We start from the raw sequence: 17,590 nt of genomic DNA, 5'->3' as shown, positions 1-17,590 counted from the left end.
CCTGTGGGAAGCTGGAGAGTGCCCAGTGAATGTTGTAGAAAGCAAGTGCAGCGTTAGAGGGAAGTTTTCACTGTGGCCCCAAAGCTCTGTCAAGATCAGCAATTGTAAGTTTTGCTTGATATTAAAAGGTAATGAGTTAAATTTGGCCCAAGGGGTGGAAGGGGATAGTGGAGTCCTGAGACAGAAGCCAGGCTGATCATATCACTGAGTTGTTGCTTCTCCAGGGAAGGACTTGGCTTTGTTTCTGTCCATTCCTGAAAGGCTCTAAAACCCAGTCATTCCAATAAGAATCTGAGGCCAAAATACATTGGCATTGCAACTCTTCTCTTAGGCCACAACCTGTGAAAAGGAGTGAATAAATTGGCCTCATTCTTTTAGAGAAAAAGAGGAATTCTGCGATTTTTTGGAGCCTGCGACTGCGGCGCAAACAGACGTCAAAGTCTTCTTGCCCTTGTTTTTTCTCCACAGTCTGCAGAAAACCTTCTGTACGTGCTTATCCTGCTCTGAGTATCTGTGTCTTAACGAAATCCCACCCACTTCTGCTCCCGCCGGTTTCTCCAGCGCCGAACCTGATCCCTCTGGGGTTCAGCGCTCGGTGTGACGGGTCGGTGCCGCTCCGTGACTTTGTGCAGGGCTGGACCCGGAGCCAGGCAGGTGGGGCACAGTTCCCGCAGGTATCAGCTGTGATAGGGTAATAAATAACTGATAAATGTTCCCTTTAAAGCCGGTGTCACGGCACAATGGCTGTTAACTGCGCTCTCCCGGCTTCACCCAGTCTCCCTGCTTGCTGCTTCCAGAGGAACAGTGGAGGGAAAGCCACAGCGTGGGTGCAGGAGGGGTGGGATGGAGCAGTGTCTGCAGCACTGGGATCATCCTGCACCCACCACCTCGGGGTGCAGGAGCTGGAGCAGTGCAGGGGTGATGTTCACCCCACAGGCAGCATTTGGTGTATAAGGAGCCCTAATTTCATTTGAGGGAACGGTGGAGAGACTCTCCGGGCAAGAGCCTTTTTTAAACAAGTTAAAAGACAGGAGTCCCCTTGACGCATGGGGGGAGCGTTCAGCCACCTTGTACCACGTCCAAAGTGCCACCCTGCCCTGTTTGTCCCACGTGAAGGGCTCCCAAAGCCCCTGGCCTTGGTGAGGGGTGTGAGGAGCGACCCCGTGGCCAGCACGTGCTAACAGCAGGCTCTCTTCCTTTGCAGAACGGGCAGGCAGCCCCAGAAGAAGGTGGAAATCTTCCAGCCAAGGTAAAACTGCTCCAGGGTTACATCTCCAGGCCGTCCCCCCGAGGTGGGTGGGGGGTGTGAGCTGACTATTTATAAGCCCTGTAAGCTGCTGCACCGTAATCGGGATGAGCGCACGCGGCAGCGTGAGGGACTGGAGAGGACCAAAAAGAAAGATAAAAACCCCCGTCTTCCCGTCCCTTTGGTCATCCAAACGTGCCTGGGAGGTTTCCCAAAGGGCTGCCTTGGTCCAGCACACGGGAGCAGGACTGGAGGCCGCAGCTGAGGGCGAGAAGTGAGAATCCCTGGGGTGTTTCGGTGCCGTGTTTACGCCTCTCTCTGTGTTGTGATCTTGCCAGATGGGATGAGAAGTGCAAGAGTATTTGATGGTTTTGGCACAGCTGCCCTTGCTGAGTGCCTGGTATCTGTTTATTCTCTTGCCTTGGTGGGGCTGGGAGAAGCTCCACTTCTGCCAAGTTGTCCTTTGCATCCCCATTGGCATCAGCTGGGAATGGCACAGGGAGCTGAGCTGCTGTCTTTGAGCAAGGATCTTAACCTGCTACTCCTTCAGGTGCCTAAAGCTCGTCCTGCCCCACACATGAACAGTGTGGTGCTGAAGGACTTGATTTCTCTGATGTGAGCCCTCCCCAAGCACAGGACTGAGTGCTGATTCTGTCACAACATCCTAACTGAGCCTGTTCCTCTCTGCCCTGCAAGACACTCCAGAGCAGAAGAGCCATTTCAGTACCGTGAAATCATAATCCTTTCAGGATTTCCTTTCCTGATCCATAACACGCTCCAACTGTGGAGAATGACACAACATGTTTGATTTGCCCTGGGCAACCTTGCCAAGCAGGTTGTCAAGAGCTTGTTGTGTGCTGTACCCTCAGCGAGGGCCCTGTGGCAGCTTCTCCCTCTGAATCATCGTCCCTGCTAAAGGCTCTGGGGGCTTGTGGTGTTGTTTTTCCAGTTGGTTACGCTGTATTTTTAGTAAAAGAAATCTCAACCTAAAAACCAGTTGTCTACATTTCAGCCAGGTTTGGGTTTTGGGGTTTTTTTTCCCCCCCTGGAATTTTTGTGGATTTCTAGCAGTGCTGTTGCATCCCACCTGCATGTTCTGCCTTTCTGTCCCACTCGCTGGCCTGGCACTTTTCCAGCAGCCTGCAAAGAAATCTGGTGTGGGTCAGGTGAACTCAAGTCACTGAAACTGTGCATTTCCCTCCCCTGAGAGCAGTGGGTTTATGGTTCCTCACTGTGCCTGCATCTCTGGCATGGGGAAAGAAGTAATCTGTGTCTTCTGGTTGGATTCCAGCCGGGTTTCTAAGACTTGAGACTTTGCCTCTTTCATCTTCAAACACTTGGCTAAACTGCCCTCCCCTAAAAGCTGCTGCAGGATGTTGCTTTAAAAATCATTTAAGATTTTTTTGTTTTCTTTGAAGAACATCACTGAGACAAACCCTGGCTGATTGCATCTGTAGATGCTGCCCCACAGAAAGATCATGAGGTAGAGGCCAAAAAGCACTTGAGGTTCCCTTTGCTGCTCTGTCTGTGGGACACGGACGTGAAGCCCAAGCTGGAGCAGAGCAGTGGGAAAGTTGTCCAACATCCCACAGCAGGGAAGCCACAAGAGCCCTGTGCTGGTGCAGGTGTCCTGCTTTCCACTTTTCTGAGGCACCGTGGCCAAAGTGCCTGTGAGCAGTGTCTGACAATCCCATTTTGGGTAACTTCTGAACACACAAAGCCCTGCTACGTGGTCCTGAAATAACCTCGGCGCCGTTTTCCAAGTTTGTACAAGGTATGTTTGCCGCCAGCACGAGTGAAATCCCTCCTATAAACACATACCTTCAACTTGAGGGCAGACTCTGCCCTGAAATGCTGCAGATGGGGGCACAGGCAGCACCCAGAATGTCTGTGTTTTTCTGTTCACTCGGAGTGTAGACGTCAGCAGCAGCTTCTGGCACTGGCTCTACCCACAGCAAGGGCTGAGGCAGGGGAAGCGAGCGGCCGTCACCATCTGAGGTGACTGTTCTCAAGTTGAAGGTTGCTCAGGCTCCCTCCCACACCCTTCTGTGCTGTGTGTGGAGAGCTGTAGGGGGAAGAGGCACCTTTTTTCCAGGTCTGTACTCGCTATCCTTTTGCGGCTCGTTCTGGGATCTCTTCTAAAAATAACCCAGAGCAGGGACAGCGGCGATTACTCAACACCCACACAGCAGCACCGTCCCTCCCCTGCCCCTGCCAGCAGGATGCTGCCAGGAGTGCAGTCCTTATTTGCCTGGGCAGTAACCAAAGGCACTCTGCATAGGAGGGAATCCAAGAGTTCCTCAAAAGAGTCGGGAACTTCACAGCTGGTGGCGCGAGGCCGCCGGATGCCTCCGTCAGCATCTCACCTGCTGCTGCTGCACTTTGGGGTCTTTGGGCACGAAACACGGTGAAATGGTCACTGCAGAGGTAGTGAGGGGATGTTTTTGGCTGCATTCAGGGACCTTCTTGCTGCTTTTGTGCCTCCAGCTCAGCTTCCTACCCAGGACAGCTGGTGCGTCTCACAACCCGTGGTGGATTCCACCTTTCAAGAACAGTTGTGGTGCACAAGTCCCTGCAAGCCCCGTTCCTTGGTGTGTTCACCTGCGTGTCTTGGGAATGTCTGCAAGATCCTTGTGCTGCTCTGGGCTGGGTAGAGTTAATTTTCTTCATGATGGCTGTGTTTTGGATTTGTGCTGAGAACAGGATGGTCACATCCCTAAAACCGGGATGCTGATCCCACACTGCAGGAACAGGAGCCTTTGGCAAATTTAGGTTCAAGGATGGATTTTTTTTCTCATCCTCTCTGCTGGTGGTGGTGGTTGAAAGGCCAGGGCTGGCTGGCAGCTCTGTGCATTGATCCTGGGTGCTGAGCCTTGTTCTCTCCTGTGTTCTCCAGATTTTAATTGCCAGGTTGGCTGAAATTGGTCCTTGTTGAGCTGGGGAACAGCAACTGAATTCAGTGGGAGAATGGAACCTCTCATATCTGGGGTCTGCCAGCCTGCTCTGCACCCAGGCTGAGGGGTGAGCCCGTGCTCCCTGAAGGTGCCAAGTGTGAGGAATTATGCATGGAAGTACAACACCCAATTAGTGAAATCACTTCATAATGAAGAGCAGAGGAGTGGATTTGCAGTGCTGAGTGAGCCCACACTCTCCCTGGAGGGAACGTGGTGCGGGCTGGGGTTGCTGATCAGCTTGTTCCTGGGTGATAATCACAGAGCACAGTGAGAACTGGGGAAGGGAATAACTGAACTCTTCCAGCTCTGAGCCATAAAAGAGACCTTTGAGACTGGAGTGAGGGATGTGCTCCTGCCCATGAACCAGGCATGTGGTGCCCCACCTGCTCAGGCTGGGCCTGACTGTGGGAATGCAGCAGAGGGGAAGACAAGGCTTTTTCCCAGATCTGTGCAGCTCCTGCTGGTTTATCCTCATGTCCTGACCAGGGAAAGTCTGCAGAAAGGTCCTTCCCTGCTGCATCTTGCAAGGGATGGTGAGGGAGAGCCCTTGTGCCAGCCTTGCACGTGAGCTCCAGGCTGAGAGTGGGACAGGATTCCACTGGTGTCCAGTGGTGTGATCCCTGTCAGAACTGGACACAACTAATCACAGCTTCTTAACATGAAGGGTTTCAAAACAAACAAGTGGCTGCCCTGCAGTGGGCCGTGTGTTTGCACAGCTGCTGCTGCTTTCTCCAAGAACTGGGAAACCGTGGAGCTGTGGGAAGGGGCAGGTTCCTCAGCAAATCCCCTCTCAGCCCACTGCCCCTCTCCTGCTCCTTCCAGCCAAGAGTGCTCTGGCCAAATCTGGCCCCTCCCCTGGCTGGGCAGGACCTGGGATAACCTGGTGGGAGCAGAACATCTCGTGGTGCTGCCTGGAACTCTGCCTTCCCCCTGCCTCGCAGGGGCTGCAGCCACGGCTGCTCTCTCAACGTTTGGCTTTTCCAGCCTGTCAGTGGTAAAGCTCCAAGTTCAAACTGGCTGCTCTGTCCTGTCAGCTGAAGGAATCAAGTGGGTTTGTCTCTCCAGCAGTGCCTGACAGCTCCCGGCCCGTTCCTGGCAGAGCGTTTGCTCTCCGTCCTTGGCGAGGCCAGGCTTGGGGGAACAGCAGCTTCTGAGCTCTTAAAAAACACAAATAAATGCCTGTTTGAGGAGCAGAGTCTCTGATGAGCTGCAGACTCTAATGAATAATTGAAGAGGGGTCAGTTTACAGGACTTGCACAGGAGGAATGCGGCAGAGGCTGGAGCAGTGCTCCAGCAGCCCTCCCACACGGTGCCCCAACCCATCCAAACCACTCCGGTTTCTCCCCTTCCATTTCCACCCCCCTCGTGGGTTCATAGAAGCTGCCTCGTGTTCTGTGTCTAGAAAGCCTCTTTTATTGAAGGAGAAAAAAAAAAATCATGAAAATCGGTTACTTCGTGTTGTACCTGGAGGAAATCTGTGATCCCTCTCTCTGTCAAAGAGCTCCTGATCCCACAGGGAAGTGAGGGATGCTCCTGCCACCCTCTCTTTGCCCAGGCTGCTCCTGGCAGTCTGAGCTGGGGGCACAGGATTGCTGAAGTTGATTTCTTTGTGGATACAGGAGGCAGCGTGAGCAAGGCCAGAGCTCTGCCAGCACTTCCCCAGAGCCACAGAGGAATCACGGGCTACTCTCCCAGACTGAGGGAAAGGGAGATGGAGACAGGGAATGTGGCAGTGGCAGCTCCCTCTGTGCCAGGGACAGTGGTGATGGCTGGCACTGAAGAGGACCTAGAAGAGTTCAACCAGAAGAACTCATTCACATTTGATTTTTGAAGGGATCGGAGTGGGCTTGGGTCCCTGGATCATCCCACCCCAGCAACTGGGAGCTTGGAGTCCCCTTGGCTGGGTTTACTGGGGGTCACTGGCTCTGTGACTCTCCCTGCACACACAAGCAATCTGCCTGAAGCTCTTGCAGCTTTACAAGTCTCAGCTTTATTTGGAAGTGAAGCCTAGTTTGGACACGAGCAGTAAATTCCTTCCATAGCTCCAGGTGAAGCTGCAATAATATTTTCCCCCCTGGTTACACCATTCTGCCTGCCAGGGGCTGTCACAGGGCTGGGGACCATCCAGGGAGGGTAGTCCCAGCTCTCTAAGAATTCCTGCCTTGCCTGGAGCCCTTCTCCTTTGCCCTTAGGAAAACCCCTCGCTGTGTGCCTGGGGCAGCCTCCGAGGGGAGGGAAGCAGAGGCATTGCCTCCCAGCAATTCCCACTGATCTCATTGCAGCCGTGCTCTGAGGCAGGAAGGGTTTCCCTTGCCAGTCCTGGAGTGCACAGCTGGGAAATGTCACCCCTTTGGATGTGGAAAATGAAGGTGTTTATCCCTCATTTGTACTCAAAACCTGGGTCTGGGCAGGGCTGCTGGTGGCTCCGGGAACACTGAGGGGACTGAGGACACGATCTCTTTGTGCTCCCAAAGCTCTCTGAGACGTGGCTGTACTGATCTCCACTCTCAGAGGGGGGGGGTTAACTGGACAGGGGGTTTAACAGCCTGGGCTGGCCTGGCTACACATTAGGAATGTGTCTCTGCTTACAGAGGTGATGGCTCTGCACCAGGACTGGGGTCAGGAGGGGACCCCTGGGGTCTCCACATGGACAGAGTGTGTGTGGGGGGAAAACTCCTTAAAATAGCATCTTAGGGGAACAGGACAAACCACGGTGTTCCCAGTGTTCAGGCTGGCTGTAATTCCCATGCTGTGCTGCTTGGGAAGGGGATGGATGGTGACCTTCATGTTATGGTCTCGTGCCCCACCATGCAGAGCAGCTGAGCCGTGGAAGGGGTGGCTGGTGGCTGCATCCGTGTCTTTTATAAGCATTAAGTGATAAAATGTGGCTCTGCTAGAGCAGATGCTCACCCTGTGCACTCTCACCGGGGTGTTGGTAACACACAGCTCGAGGTGTGTTTTGGACACGGGGTTTTTTTTTAGCTTTTAACACTCCTGCAGTTCACAGCCACCATGAAAACGTGACAGTCACCTCTCCTGCAACGTGTCTCTCCTGTGTGTCCTTCCCAGAGGGTGGGAGAGAGCTGGATTCTCCCAGCATGGAAAGACCAGCCCCTGAGACCAGAGACCTTTCCTTGGCAGGCACCAAGAAAAGGCTTCAGCAAGTCCTGAGACCACTTTTTGTGTGTCTTGCAGCGAGGAAGCCACGGGAGCACGTGTGCTGTGGGAGGAGTGTGGAATTCCGGCATTCCTGCGATAGAGAATAGTTTCCACATCCCACGATAACTCCAAGGGCAGCAAGCAAGCCCTGCTTCTTGTTGTGAAACCAGTGCTGTGTTTTATAGTTCAGTTAGAGGGAGTTTTCACATCCTCCACTAGAAACCAGAACCCAGGTGGAAGGTGGTGCTTTCCTGCTGGTTCCAAAGAGTGAGATTCTGCATTTAGGACAGCCTGGGATGGAGTCTCCTGGTTTTACCACCAGCAAAGCACCGAGTTGATTGGAGTTTGCTGAGAGGAGACATTTCCTCCTTACTGGGAAGTGTGTGCAGGGCTGCAGGAAGGGGAGGCTGTATATCCTTTGCACTTTCTAAATGGAGGCTGATTTGCTCTCTAGAAGCTGCATAACTAAGTAGTTCCTTATCTCCTGGCTGCTAAAGGTGTTTTCCTCTCTGGCATCTCATTTCACTGGGTGCAAAGTCCTGCTGGCTCCCAGTGCTCCTCTCACAGCTCTGTGACAGCAGGGACACCGGAGCTGTCGGGAAGTCTCGGTGGGGTTTGGGAACATCTTTTGCCTGAGCTTGTGTCTTCAGCCCAAACAGCTCATTGTCAGCTGATCCTGGCCAGCTGTGGCTTGTAGTGCCTGGAAAGGGTGGAGAAAGTGTGTTTGTTTGGTTTTTTTTTTTTCTAAGACACTTTCAGAATCTTCTGCCAGCACAGCCCTGGAGACAGCCAGGAGAGGGGAGCAGAGTGGGGAGCATGAGGGGGGTGCCTGCACTGGAATCTCTCTGCTTTCTCCATCCCAAAAGGGACCTCAGCCCTCCCTCTGATATAAAGCAGATATTTTGGGTTCCCCTGGTCAAATGAGTTAAAAACTGAGCAGATCAAAAAGGATGCTGTGAAGCACAAGGACGGGAGCTCTGCTGTGTGAACCACCATCTGCCTTCTCCCTTTTTCACCCTCAGGCTTTGCTTGAGAAAGCCCCTCATCCCTTGTAATCATTTCTGAGATCCCCCTGTTTTAGGAGTGCTGAGTCTTCCCAGAGGGGTGTTTATGATGTGAACGTTTATGAAATGGATGCTTCGGGCTCTTCCCGTCCTGTCTCAGAACAGAAAAAAACATTTTGGGCATTAAAGATGCTCCGAGTGCCACCTGCTGGAATGTGCTCGAGGGGTGGCAGGGTGCCCTGGGTTCTCAGCCCCTTTGGGGTGACACAGCCTGTCCTGTGGCTGCAGACACTGGTACCTGTCACCTTCAGCCCCTTCGGGGTGACAGAGCCCATCACATCTCTACTGTGATGCCTTTACATGTTCCTGGGAGGGTGGGGAGGCCCTGGCACGGGTTGCCCAGAGCAACTGTGGCTGCCCCCCATCCCTGGAAGTGTCCAAGGCCAGGTTGGATGGGGCTTGGAGCTTGGGTCTGTCTGTGGCTTCCAGGGTTTTGCAGTGTTTCCTTCCTCTCCATCCTTCTGTGCAGAAGGGGATGTGGGTCACTGTCTGACACATAAGAGGAGTGAATGTGCTGGTGAGAGAAGGGGCCATGAAAAGAATAAAAAAAGGTGGAACTGCTCCACCTAAACACCAAACAGGGTGCCTTGGTCCAAGGTTTCCCTTTCTAGGGATCTGCTTGTCACCCCTATTGTGGGGAGCCAGGATCACTGCTTGGAGTGGCAGCAAAGTCAGCAAGTCAGTTTTACACTGAGCATTTGGCTGCCTCTGTGAGTGCAGAGCCATTGCCATGAGGAGGATTACAAAGTGCTTCTAGGATGCTCAGAGTCTCAGGCTTTTGTTTTAAGCCATATGGGGTGAGGCTGCTGGTGTTATCCGTGCCAAGACAGAGCTGGTCATTCACTTCTCCTGGCTGCTCTGGCCCTGGAAGGGTTGGGGCATGAAGGCAGTGATTAACAGGATTTCTAGACACCAGTGTTACCAAGAGCTCACTGGGCAGAGGCCTGTCTGTGTCCCCTGGATTTCCTCCCCCTCCCTCGTTTTTGGTTGGTTTTGTTTTTCAGGGCACCGATAAAACAGTCCTTGGAGATGGTGTGGGGTGAAACGTGCAGCCCTGTTCCCTCTCACTAATCCCTTCCTGCAAAGCTCCTGCCAGGAATCCACCCCCGTCCTTATCCACTCATTGGGAAGTCCCAGTTCCCGGAGTCTCTGCTGTTCCTTAGCTGTGTTTGTAGCAGGGACTCTGTCCAGGACTTCCACCTTCAAAGCCACCCCGCCGTGGCCCTTCCTCCCCAGGCCCTGACACCCCTGAGGCTTTTGTCTGTTAGGAAATGCCCTTGTTCAGCGTGAGTCAAAGGGCTGAGGAAGCCTTCTCTCCCTGCAGCTCCTCCTGGGTTGCTCCAAGAATCTCCCTCCTCTTTTTAAGTGCTGTCCTTGACCCCGAAGATTTACACTGTCCTGTTTCTCCCTCCTTCTGCAAAAAGCTGTTGCTCTTTCTTTGATGACTCATATGGGCACGGGCACATCTTTTCCCTCCGTCCTCTCCCTGCTTTTATGAAACACCCAGGACTGAATTCTGCAGCTTTTCCTGCTCTGAGCGTGGCTGGAAGTGGCTGAGGAGCTCAAGTGAGAGCTCTCCTGTCTTTTCCCCCTGACCTTTTCCCATTGTGAGCCTTCACATATTAATGCAAAAGTAACTCTGTCTTATAAGAATGCAAACCAGTGGTCAGACCCTCACTCTGAGCAGGCAGCCCTGCAGTGGTGCTGGATCCTGATGTTTGGGATGATGCTGGAGTGAGAAAAGCAGAGCCCACAAGGTTTCATGCCTGGAAGTGAAGGCAGCTGTATGGCCCTGGAAGGATGTCCAGGGAATAAACCTGTTGGAACACGTGCAGGGGAGGAGGGCAGAACCTGCTCTTGGGCAGAGAGGATTTTTAACCTACTTGAGCTTTCAAATTATTGTTTTCTTTAATTGTGTGTGTGGTGTGTGTAAGCCTGAAAGAAGTGGCCTTGCTGTTTAATCCTCAAGCACAGCCTTGACTCTGCAATGCCCACTGAATTAGATCAAGTGAAACTCTCCAATTCTCCCAGGTGACCTTTTTTTTTTTTATTTATTTTTGGCAATTGAATTAAACTGGTGGGATCTCACAAATTGTTCTGCTTGGCTGGACTTTTGTTTTCAACTGCTTACTCTGACCTGGCTCCTGACTGGGCTCGGGAAGGTGTTTTAAAGATTTATTTTACTTCTCATTATCCTGCTCTGACTTTTTTAGAAATAAATTCAATTCCTATCCCCAGTTTGAGTCTGGTTTGCCTGTGATGGTATGTGGTGAGGGAACTCTCCCGGACCTTATCTCAACCCATGAACCCTTTGTTATATTTTCTCTCCCCTGTCTGATTGTGGAGGGGAGTGAGAGAGTGGCTTTGACATCCAGCCAGGGCCAACCCACTATGGCCTTTCTGGTGCTGCGACTCGGATTCATGAGGATTTTGAGACAAGGATAGCACTTGAGAGAGGCAAAACAAGTCCTGAGCAACGTCAGGGACCGGAATGATGGCGGGGAGTTTCTGTTGTCGTCGTGGTGGAGGGACAAGGGGCGGATTCTGTGTAAATTTTCCACTTTCGTTCAGTGTCGTGGCGATGTTAATTTGATTTCTGTGGGGCGTGGCGGTGCTGACGTGGTGGTGGCAGCTCGGTGTGTGTGGCACAGGCACCTGGTGACACGTCTCAGCTCCCAGGAGGTCCCAGAGCAGCTGGGGCATCCCCCCGAGGGCAGGTTTCCTGTGGGGGGGTGCTCAGGTTTCCTGGAAGTCGGTGGAAGGCAGCAAAACCAGTTCAAATCTGCAGCTGCTGGCACGGCAATCTCACCGTGCCCTGGCTGAGGGCAGCACTTCCTTCTGTGGCAAAATGGCTCACCCTGAGGCACTGCTTCCTTCTCCCCATCCCACCCCCCTGCAGGGGTCCAGCCTGTCCTCTGTGCGGGCTGGTGGCTCCCTTCAGACACAGGTACCCCCATCTGAGCCCTTCACTTCAGTGTCTCTGCTCAGAGAGGGGCAGAGGTGCTCAGGGACGAGCACCCCACAGGATTTCTCGGGCTCCCAGGGGCACTGGAGGGGATCCCCCACAAAAGTACAGACAAAAGGACGAGGTTCTGGCCAACCCTTTGCTTGCAAATGAGACCAAGGGCCAGCCCTGCCCAAATAAGGCCTTTGCAGGAGGGCAGGTTGTGGCTGGGGGGGTTTCTCTGCTTTGTTTGTTCCCCTTTTTGAGAACCACCACTTGAAAAAAAAAAAGCTCCAGGCAGAGCAGCCCTTGCTCTCCACAACAGCAAACATCAGCCTTGCTCCCCCTGCAGAGCTGCAGCACCTCTTGCTTCCCACTGATTTCAGGCTCCCTCCACAGCAGGAGCTGCTGCTCCACAGGGGGGTTGTTGCTCTGCAGCAGGTCCCATAAAATAACTTCATACAGAAGTTTGGAGTGTGAAGCTCCCACATTCCTGAGTGTGAAGCTCCCATGTTCCATCACGCCTGTGCTGGAGGGGTCTCAGGTCATCTTCACCCAGTGCCTCCAGGGCAGCAGCTGAAATCTCTGCTGGGACACCCCCCTGGTCTGCCGTGGGGCACCATTCCCACTTGGGAAGCGTGTGGATGTGACAGCAGCTGTCTCTCCTCAGGCTGCAGTCCTTCACACCATCTCCTTCCTGTTTATGAAACCCTGATCCTTCCCTCCCAGTGCTCAGTGGGCTGTAACTGGATCCTGGGCAGGAGGCAAAGGCAATCCCTGGTTATTCTGATTCAAATCTGTAGGGCTTGTGAGTGTCCTGTTTTATGGAGCTGCTGTCGGGAAGGTGGAGGATGCTGGAGGTTTGTCCTGCATGGAATTGGATTACAGGATTGGGAAGCATTTGTGTGTGGCAGCACTGGGTTTGGGGATTGCCTTTCCTAGTGCTGAGGTGCCAGTGGCAGCAGGTCCATGCAGAATTTACAGCTGGGTCTTGGCTTCAGTGCCAGTGCCCAACCCACCACCCCTCAGGCAGTGTCTCCTCTTTTCCACGGGAAGGGGGGAAAAAGGGGGGGATGTTTTTGAGCTAAAAGAGGGGAGATTTAGATTAGATACAAGGAAGAAGTCCTTCCCTGTGAGGGTGGTGAGGTCCTGGCACAGGTTGCCCAGAGAAGCTGTGGCTGCCCCATCCCTGGAAGTGTCCAAGGCCAGGTTGGAGCAACCTGGGCTAGTGGAAGGTGTCCCTGCCCATGGCAGGGGGTGGAACGAGATGGGCTTTAAGGTCCCTTCCAGCTCAGCCTATCCTATAACTCAGTGATTCCCTGCCCCATCTCAGGGGTTATCTGCTGTATCAGGTCCTTGGGACGCTGCTTTGGGGCCCCACGTGAGGTTTGCACACCCACATCTCATGGGAGGGTTGCACAACCCTGTCTGCTGGCTCAGGGGACAGACCCTGCACCGAGACACTGCTCTGTGCTCTGCTGCTACACAGGCAGGGGTACCTTAATAGGGACAGAGATGGGAACTGGCCAAGTCAGGCAGTGCAGACATGGGGAGCAGAGAGGGAAGAAGGGCTTCAGCCCCGTGGTTCTGGATCAGTTCTCTCCCAGCTTCCATGTAAGCAAGGAAAACAGGGAGCCACATGTGCACTCCCAGTTCCCTCAGGAAACCAGCCACATTCAGCTGTGGCTTTTAGCACCTTCAGTGTAACAGACTTCTTCCCTGTGTCTAATCTAGATCTCCCCTCTTTTAGCACAAAACCATTTCCCCTTGTCCTGTCACAACAGGCCCTGCTAAAAACTCTGCCCCCATCTTTCTTGGAGCCCCTTTAGGCACTGGAGGGGGTTCTAAGGTCTCCCTGGAGCCTTCTCTTCTCCAAGCTGAACATTCCCAGCTCTCCCAGCCTGTCTCCAGAGCAGAGGGGCTCCAGCCCTTGAAGCATCTCCATGGCCTTCTCTGGTTCTGCTCCAGCAGGTCCATGTCCTTGCTGTGCTGATCCAGAAGCTGCTGCCTCCTCTTGGCCTCTTCTTTGGAGAGCTGCAATTCCACTGATCCTACAGGGAGAGCATCCCTGCTGGACTCAGCTGTTGCACTGCTCAGAGAAGGGGCAGGGAAATTTTGAGGAAGGAAACTACAGAGACTCTCAGCTGCTTGTTGCTGCCTCGTGTAGTGCCTGAAGTCGCCCTTTTTTTCCCCTTTTTTTCCTGTGTGTGACACGGGGGACTGGCCTGACCCTCCTGAAAAGGCAGCTGAGATTTGCTGATGGCTCTTTCCACGCCTAAGCACCCCTAAAGCCTGTCCAGTGTTCTGGTTTGGCCGCCTCATTGTGCAGCCGTCGCCGCACAAAGCGATTTCCCCACACGAAACTGCGGTTTCCTTTCAGCAAAAGCTCCCAAAATACATCCCAGTGACATAACTACGGGGTTCTCGTGCCGCTCTGGGCACTGCTCCGGGCTCCAAGCTCGGGATCCAGCTTGGAAAGGATGGGAGAATAACAGCCTGAAGCTTTGGAGATGCTGAGGCTCCTCTTCCGCAGCAAGCCAAGGATCCAGGAGGCAAGTGTCTGATAAAATATCTGCTCTGTCTCTTCTGCAGGACACAAGAAATCAGGGAATCGCCCGATTTTGAGAGCCACACCTTATCCAGGGTTAATTTACAACTTCTCTTTTGGAAAAAAAAAGGCATTTGGGAGGGTACAACTGCTTTCTAAGAAGTGTCTTTCCTAGGTGCTGCCAGATTTTGGGAGTGTTTTGGGACCCAGAGCATGTGTTGAAGCAACAGAAATTAAAACAGCTTCTGGTTAGTTGTTGATGAATAGGAAGGGAAATGCCAAGAGCAGAATCTGTTTCGAGCTTTTGCAGGGTGGTTTGTGTGTTTTTTTTTTCTTCTTCCTTGCATTTAGATGTGACGGTCTCAACCAGCAAAGTGACAAAATGCGAGCAAAAACAAAACCTGTCTCTTGGCTTCTGGCTTGTAAAATCCTCCCTCAAAAAAAAAAAAAAAGGGGGGGGGGGGAAGAAAGTGGGAAAGAGGACTCGTATTTTGAACTTGGAAAAAAACAAAAAACAAACCCTCAGTATGACCCCAGGCCCTGATCTGAGGTGGCTCAGCCATCTGTGAAGGCAGCATTGGGAAGTTTGGAAAAGTTGTCTCCTCCTCTGACTTGAGGGAACCTCTCGGGCTCAGCCCTGGCTGGTGGCTGGGGGTGTCCTTCTATTTTCCAGGAGCAGCAAATACCACTTCCCAGCAGTGCAGGGATCTGTGTAAATGCCCCTCTGGGGGCTGTGGGTGATGGAAGGTGGTTGGGAGCTCCCAGGAGCAGCGTGTGCTGGTGGGATGGACCTGCAGAGACATCCGTGCTTGTGCGAATGAAATCCATCCCAGGCAGGGTCTGGTGCCTGCTCTGAAGGAGCCAGGAAGGAGCTGGTTTCCTGGTGGGTGGGTGAGATCCCCGGGGAGGGGGTTTTGCTGAGGTTTTTGTGATCACTTTTCACTCAGGAAGGGGTTCAGCTGGGGTTTTGGTGGATGTGTCAGCCAGCTGCCCTGGCATCCCCTTCCTGCAGTGACAGCAGCAGGACAGCCACCTTCTCCCAGTCCCAAAGAGATCCTGCCTGCTCCTGCAGCAAGGGCAGAGCAGTGGAGAGGAGGAAGAAGAGGTGACTGCAGGGGCCCCTCTGATCTGGAGCTGAAAATCAGTTAATTCCTAGCTCTAATCTCACTGTTCTCATGCGGCTCCTCCTGTTCCTCAAGGCTTGCTTTTCCTTCTCTTCTCCCTCTCTGTAGCTCCTGTCCCACTTCCAGGTCACTCTGTGCCCACCCAGTTGTCACTGCTGGCACTGTGGGCTCCATCCTGCTCTCACACTTCCTGAGAAAACACCAGAGAAGTCACAGCTCGAGCCCCCCTTTGCTCCCTGCAGTCACATGTTTTATCTCACCCACGGCCAAAGACTTGAACCTCTCGGAGGAAATCCTCTGATTTGAGGGGTTTTGGGGGGTGATTTTTCTATTCAAACTTGGCTCGTGATCTAAAAACCAGGAGAAAGAGTACCCAGATGAGATTGCAAGTCTCTGTACCTTCATCAGGTACACCAGGCTTGGGGACCGACCTTGCAAAAACTTACTGACCTTGCAAAAACTTACTCCTTCCCTTAAGTCTGAGTTTACTGGAGGAGAAGGAGCCATTTCCTAGCTGAGAAGCAGTTCTTTTCTGAGCTCCCCTTAAATGCTTCTGCATCTCTCCCTACGAGGGTTCACAGACTCACATCTGGCCCCAGAGGCAGCATAAACTGACATTTCTGATGCTGCTGGGGACCTGTCAGAGCAGCTGGGCTGGCCCTGCCCTGCCCTCAAGGGATGTGGGGAGCTCTGGTATTTGAGTATGTTCCTTCTGGTTGCTTTAGAAACTGCTGAGTGTGCCCAGGAGAGAAGCCCAGTCTTTGCCATGGGGGTGCCAAGCTTCTCTGCAGACCCAGGACAGATGCTTTTGGAGCTTGTCCAGGTGTAGCAGAGAGTAAAATCTGATCTAGACATTAATCAACCTGCCAGAAATTAATTCTCTCTCCTTGGTGCTCTGATTCTTGGGGGACATGTGTAACCAGCACCGTGTCCTGAGCTCTCTGTCAGAGTTTATCAAAGCTGGTCAATATAAATTTATGTAACAAGAGCTGGCTCCAGCTGCTCTCCTGGAGCCACCACACAGCTCAGAATCACATCCTGAGGAGCAGTGGCTGAGGACCAGTGACTGTGAACAGCTCGCCTGGTCTTGCTGAACAAGTCAGTTGGGAAAAGTTTAACAGAATATCACAGCCCCTCTGTGCTGATGCTTGTCTGTCGTTCCACAGGTAAAATCCGACATCACCTGGATAGAGAAAGACCTTGTGGACTCAGCAGACAAGGTAAGAGAGCCCCGTTGCAGTGGGACTCATCCTTTCATTTGCATTTTGCCCCGTGACGGGTCGTCCCACGTCAGGGACCTCTCTGAAAACAAAACCCTTTCCTGCCACCCGCCCCTGAGAGCTGAGAGCTCTGTGGGACTGCTGGTGCAGAGAACAGCTATGGCTCACGTGACATCCTGGACTTGGCTTCATCCTCCTCCTCCTTCCTCCCCACACCAGCCCCCTTTCCGCGCTGTCGTTTGCGTCTCCTGTGGTTTTCTGATCTCGTCGCCCTGCTGGGGTGGGCACTTTTAGTTGTGTGGACACAGCAGGGGGGGGGGATTTTATTGTCTTTTTCTGAGGCTCCTCTCCCCACGCTGGTAACACAACGTGGAAGATTGCCTTGGCTGGGACAGGATTTATCAGGAGCCGGCTGCTCTCCCACACGGCTCCACTGAGCAGCGTGAGGCTTCCCTGGGAGTGGTGAGGCTTGTCCACGCTGTGGACACGGTTTCTCCTTCCCTAGACTGCGGCAGGGTGAGGGAGGTTTGAGTTTTTTGGGGCTCCAGCAGCTGCATGGTGCTGTTCCCAGCTCCTTGGGCCTCACCAGCCACCGAGGTTCTCCCCGTGGAGCCGGGACCAGCTGCCTGGCTGGTATTAAGTCATTTGGGTCTTTCACTATCGGTTCTCAAAAAGCACGTTCTGGGGGTGGAGGAGGCAAGACAGTCATAATTTGTCTCTCTGGTCCAAACCAAGATCCCCTTTTCATCCCCTGTGCTCTCTGGAGTAATTCAGAAATAACGCTGACACGGGGCTATTTCCAATTGCAAAGGTGCGTGGGCGTATTTTGACTCATTTTGAGGGGTTTCTTTCTTACCTGCACACCCCAGGGTCTTGCTGTGGAAAACATCTGTCTGCCCTGATGGAAAGGTCAAAGGGGAACAGTCTTGGAGGGGGAAGGAGGCAAAACAAGCCCTCTAAAACCTCTGCTCTGTCCTGCCAATAATCCAAGCCACAGTGGGGTCGGAACCTCTGCATCAGAAATGCCCTTAAAAACACCTCACATGGACCTTCCCAGGCTGTTCTTAGATAATTCCAGCATCCACAGCAAGAAGTCTTGTGCAGCATTATGCAAGTGAAGGACTGAATTCAAATCCCAGTGATGGCCATGGGTTTGATTCACCCTGAATCCCATCATCCCTGTGCCCGTGTGAGAGCAGAGACATGTGCAGCTCTCCGAGGTGGTGTCACACTTCTCTGTGGGTTCTCAAGAGCTTTCCTCTTCCTTTTTAAAGACAAAAGTGGCTTCTCAGAATTTTGCCCTGTTGTGGAAATACCTCAAAGCTCACAGC

General features: G+C 53.0%; 1 protein-coding gene across 1 annotated transcript in view; it reads left to right on the top strand.

Annotated features, from left to right (window-relative positions):
* Nucleotides 1-1,208: 1,208 nt before the first annotated feature.
* RPS6KA1 (ribosomal protein S6 kinase A1) overlaps nucleotides 1,209-17,590 on the top strand; it is a 31,493-nt gene continuing 15,111 nt past the window's right edge. The window contains exons 1-2 of the mRNA XM_018081297.1: nucleotides 1,209-1,249; nucleotides 16,206-16,259. The gene's annotated coding sequence lies outside the window, so the exon portion shown is untranslated. The remainder of the gene's footprint in view (nucleotides 1,250-16,205; nucleotides 16,260-17,590) is intronic.

The sequence above is a fragment of the Manacus vitellinus genome, unplaced genomic scaffold (genome assembly GCF_001715985.3).
Source record: "Manacus vitellinus isolate BGI_N305 unplaced genomic scaffold, ASM171598v3 scaffold_52_pilon, whole genome shotgun sequence".
NCBI classification, from domain to species: domain Eukaryota; kingdom Metazoa; phylum Chordata; class Aves; order Passeriformes; family Pipridae; genus Manacus; species Manacus vitellinus.
Note: the sequence above shows the minus strand (reverse complement) of the source record. Positions and strands in the feature narration are given on the sequence as shown.